We start from the raw sequence: 4821 nt of genomic DNA on the forward strand, positions 1-4821 counted from the left end.
TTCTGATGAGGTCCATATGAATAGTTGCCATTTGTGTTGTTGAAAAAAGATATTTGCAATGAACAAGTTGTTCGTCTTGCAAATTCCATCATGCATCCTCCAACTTCATTTCTGTCACCAAAGTTATAGTTTCCAACTAACAATTCTTCCTCTTTGTTTTCAACCTCTGAATTCTAATCACCAGTAATTATAGTGCATCATGATTGCACCTTTGCTAAATTTCAGAGTGGAATATGTTGCACCACAGCAGCATGCAGGCCACCACAGTATGGCAAACTGACAGATGAAGTACAGCCAGATTGCTCCTTGTTGTTGTTGTTGTTGTTAAGTGCCATCGAGTCAGTTCGACCCATAGCGACCCTGTACAGGATTTCAGAGGCTGTAAATCTTTACGGGAGCAGAAAGCCTCATCTTTCTCCCACGGAGCGGCTGGTAGTTTCGAACTGCTGACCTTGCGGTTCACAGCCCGATTCGTAACCACTACGCTACCTGAGCCAATATGTCACTGTGGACATGTCATCAGGAGGGACCATTGCCTGGAGGAGGCCATCATGTTTAGTAGAGATTCATCAAAAAAGGGGAAGAGCTCTGCTCCTCCCCGTTCGACAGGCAGCCGCAGCTTCTCTTGCAGTACCAGCCGCATCCCTGAGACAAGATGGTGAAGGTCGGAGTAAACTGATTTGGCCGTATTGGGCTCCTGGTCACCAGGGCTGCTGTTAACTCTGGCAAATAGAGGTTGTTGCCATCAACGACCCCTTCATTGACCTCAACTACATGGTATATATGTTCCAGTATGATTCTACCCATGGCAAGTTCAGTGGCACTGTTAAGGCTGAGAACGGGAAATTTATCATCAATGGGAAGCTCATCTCTATCTTCTAGGAGCGCAATCCCACCAACATCAAGTGGGGTGATGCTGGTGCTGAATATGTTGTAGAGTCCACCAGTGTCTTCATAACCTTGGAAAAGGCTGGGGCTCATTTGAAGGGTGGTGCCAAAAGGGTAATCATCTCTGCCCCTTCTACTGATGCCCCCATGTTTGTGATGGGTGTGAACCATGAGAAGTATGACAACTCGCTCAAGATTGTCAGCAATGCCTTCTGCACCACCAACTGTTTGGCTCCCCTGACCAAGGTCATCCATGACAATTCTGGCATTATGGAAGGACTCATGACCACAGTCCATGCCATCACTGCCACCCAGAAGACTGTGGATGGCCCCTCTGGGAAACTGTGGTATGATGGCCGTAGGGCTACCCAGAACATTATCCCTGCATCTATTGATGCTGCCAAGGCTGTGGGCAAGGTCATCCCTGAACTGAATGGGAAACTCACTGGTATGGCCTTCCTGTGTCCCCACTCCTAATATGTCTGTTGTGGACCTGACCTGCCTCCCGGAGAAAGCTGCCAAATATGATGACATCAAGAAGGGGGTGAAGCAAGCATCAGATGGACCCCTAAAAGGCATCCTGGGTTACACTGAAGACCAGGTCATCTCCTGTGACTTAACTTGGACACCCACTCTTCCACCTTTGATGCTGGGGCTGGCATTGCCCTCAACGACCACTTTGTCAAGCTCATTTCCTGGTATGACAATGAATTCGGCTATAGCAACAGGGTGGTGGATCTTATGATCCACATGGCCTCCAAAGAATAAGAGGCCCCTGGACCACCAACCCCAGCAACAGCACTAGAGGAAGACAGAGGCCCTCAGCTGCTGGGAGTCCTTACCCCAACTGTAATCCCCCTACACACTGAGAAACTCCCATCCTCAGTTTCCATCCAGACCCCCTGGAGAAGGGGAGGGGCTTTAGCGAGCCCAGTCTTGTCATGTACCATCAATAAAGTACACTATCCAGCCAAAAAAAAAAAGGGGGGTGGGGAGAAGAACTTTTACAAGATGATCAACAGAGTGGTTGCACAATGGACACAAACACAGCAATGATTGTGAGGATGGCATAGGACTGGGTATAGGGATGCTCTGAGTTAGAACTGACTCAATGGCACCTAACAACAGCAACTCTTTGGGCACAATGGTTAAGCACTTGGCTGCTGACCAAAAGGTTGTTGGTTAGGTGGGTGGTTTGAACCCATCAATGCGAGAAAAGTTGTAGCAATCTGCTCCTGGAAAGATTGCAACCTATGAAACCCTATGGGGAATACTACTCTATCATACAGTGCTGCAATGAGTTAGAATGAACTTGACTGAACGCAGTAACAACAACCCTGCGGAGCAGTTGGGCAGGCCATCTCACAGAAGCATTAATGGGCAGTAGATTAACTGAGCTTTCAGGATTGTGGAAAGAGGGCCCCTCTTGAGTGACAGGTGGGAGAATTCCTATGTGTCAGTACTTTTATTCACTCAGTAGTTTTTAATTAGCAATCCTGGCTTGTCTAAGAATTGCATTAAATCAGCAAATGCTTCTTGCATAACTCCCCACCCACTGATCCATGATTGGACAGCATGGGCCACTAACATGTGGAAAAAAAATGGAAATTTGGGATCTTGATGCATGACACAAGATTAAATGAGGTAAAAAGAGCCATAAAATGTCATTCAGAAATATCGTAAGGATATTAAATGTGGTCTGCTCCCTACAAGGACCACTATATATATTTTTAATTAAAAATATTTTATTCTATTTGGCATCAAGTGTAGCACAAGCTTTTTTCTTTTAATGATGAAGTTAATGAAAATCACAGACTGGCTGGCTGGCGGAAACAAAATAAAGGCACATCTGGAAACAGCTGCACTAGCAATTAAATGACATTTAATGTGACTAATATCAAAAGGGTGGGTTTTTCTCCCCTTAGCATTAGGAATGCAAAATTCAGGCTTTTGAGCTGCTGTACGATAATAGTTTTGAGTCAGTGGGTGTTTAGAAATCATTCTGATATTTATAAAGAAAAACCCCCAGTGAGCCATAGAAGGGGATTTGAGTCTGGAAAAAATAAAAATGAACAAGAGTAACACAGTTTGAATTTTGAGAACTAGCATAAATTTTACATTAAATTTTTTTTTTCCCTAAGCATTAACTGTTCAGTGTCTCAGTTCAATGCAATAAAGGCCTCTTGTTTCCCATACCAATCAAGTGACCTCCTGCCTTGCATAATTAGTGGTAAACTTCAATATGCAAGCTAAAAGACCACCTAATTAAAAAATGTAATTAATTTACATAGATCATTCAAAATGACTGAATTAAACAGCTTATGGAGATAATGTAAAACTCTTTGAGCTGCTTTTATTGGCTTCTTTCCCTGCTGTTCCTAGGGTTCTGAGTATTTTCATGGGAATGAGTTTATCAAAGTGAGAAGGGTTTGGAGGTGATGGTTTTAGCTAATCACTGCTAAACATTTAAGGCTTTGCAATTACTTTTATCAATTACCCAAATGTATTTTAATATTAGTTATCTAGTGTTGCTATAACAGAAATATTACAAATGGGTGGCTTTTAAAACAGAAATTTACTCTTTCACAGTTTAGGGTCCTGGCTGTAGGGGAAGGCCTTCTCTCTGGTGGCTTTGGAGAAAAGTCCTTGATTCTTTTCTCCCATCTCTGTTTACTTGTTCCTAAACTGTTTTATGTGTTGCCTCTTCAATTCTTTCAGCTGAGTGGATTCTCCCCTCTTGGAGTTTTAATTTTCTTCAGCCCCTAACCCAAATTCAAACAGCCCACATTCATGTTTCTAACTAGTCACAGTAAGACATATACTGTCCCCTGCACCCCATGCCATTCGACTTCAAGTTGTTCCTCTTTCAGCTTCCCAGATTTTGCAAATTCAGATGAGAATGTTATATAACCTTTAGTTATTGATCTTATCTTTTAAATGTGTCTTTTAAATGTGTCTCTGTTACTCCACAATTTGGGAGCATTTTATTTCGCTTTGTGAGGTTAAATGTGCCCCTGATTTGAACTCTTATGAACCTTCAATACATCTCTTTGTTTTCATTTTAACATAGTACACATTCTTACTTAGGAATTTAACAACAATTCTTACTTAGGAATTTAACAGTAACAGTCAAGCTATAAAGTTTACATTAGCTTGTTGACTAATGTAAACTTTATAGCTTGACTGTTACTGTTGTTAAATTCCTGAGTTGTTGTTGTGGATGTCATTGAGTCTGTTCCAACACACAGTGATCCTATGTACAACATCACAAAGTCCTGCCCTGTCCTACAGCATCCTCATCATTGTTGCTGTGTTGGAACCCATTGTTACTGTCACTGTGTCAGTCTGTCTTGTTGAGAATTTTCTTCTTTCTTTGATGACCTTCTTCAGAAATTGTTCCTTCCTGATGACACAGAAGTCTCACCATCCTCCCTTCTAAGGAGAATTTTGGCTATCTTCCTTCAAGACAGATTTGTTTATTCTTCTGGTATATTCAATATTCTTAGCCAACACCATAATTCAAATCTATCAAGTCTTCTCTAGTCTTCCTTATTCATTGGCCCACTTTTGCCTGCATCTGAGGCAATTGAGAATACCGTGGCTTGGGTCAGGCACACCTTAGTTCTTAAAATGACATCTTTACTTTTAAACACTTTGTTAAAAAGTCTTTTGCGGGAGATTTGCCCAGTGTACTACCCCAGTTGTGTTTCTGGTTTTGACTGCTATTTCTATGGGTGATGACTGTGTAGTCAGTAAAATAAAATTATGGACTACTTCAATCTTTTCTCTGTTTCTCATTACATTGTTTAGAGGTTTAATTGTGAGGATTTTTGTTTTCTTTACATTGAGGTATAATCCCTATTGAAATTTATAGTCTTTGATCTTCATCAGTAATTGCTTCAAGTCTTCTTAGCTTTCAGCTAGCAAGGTTGT

At 41.7% G+C, this 4821-nt stretch overlaps 1 pseudogene; it reads left to right on the plus strand.

Annotated features, from left to right (window-relative positions):
- The first annotated feature begins 655 nt into the window (after nucleotides 1-655).
- Nucleotides 656-1656, plus strand: LOC102822012 (annotated as a pseudogene).
- The last annotated feature ends 3165 nt before the right edge of the window (nucleotides 1657-4821 follow it).

This window comes from Chrysochloris asiatica, unplaced genomic scaffold (assembly GCF_000296735.1).
Source record: "Chrysochloris asiatica unplaced genomic scaffold, ChrAsi1.0 scaffold00234, whole genome shotgun sequence".
NCBI lineage: Eukaryota > Metazoa > Chordata > Mammalia > Afrosoricida > Chrysochloridae > Chrysochloris > Chrysochloris asiatica.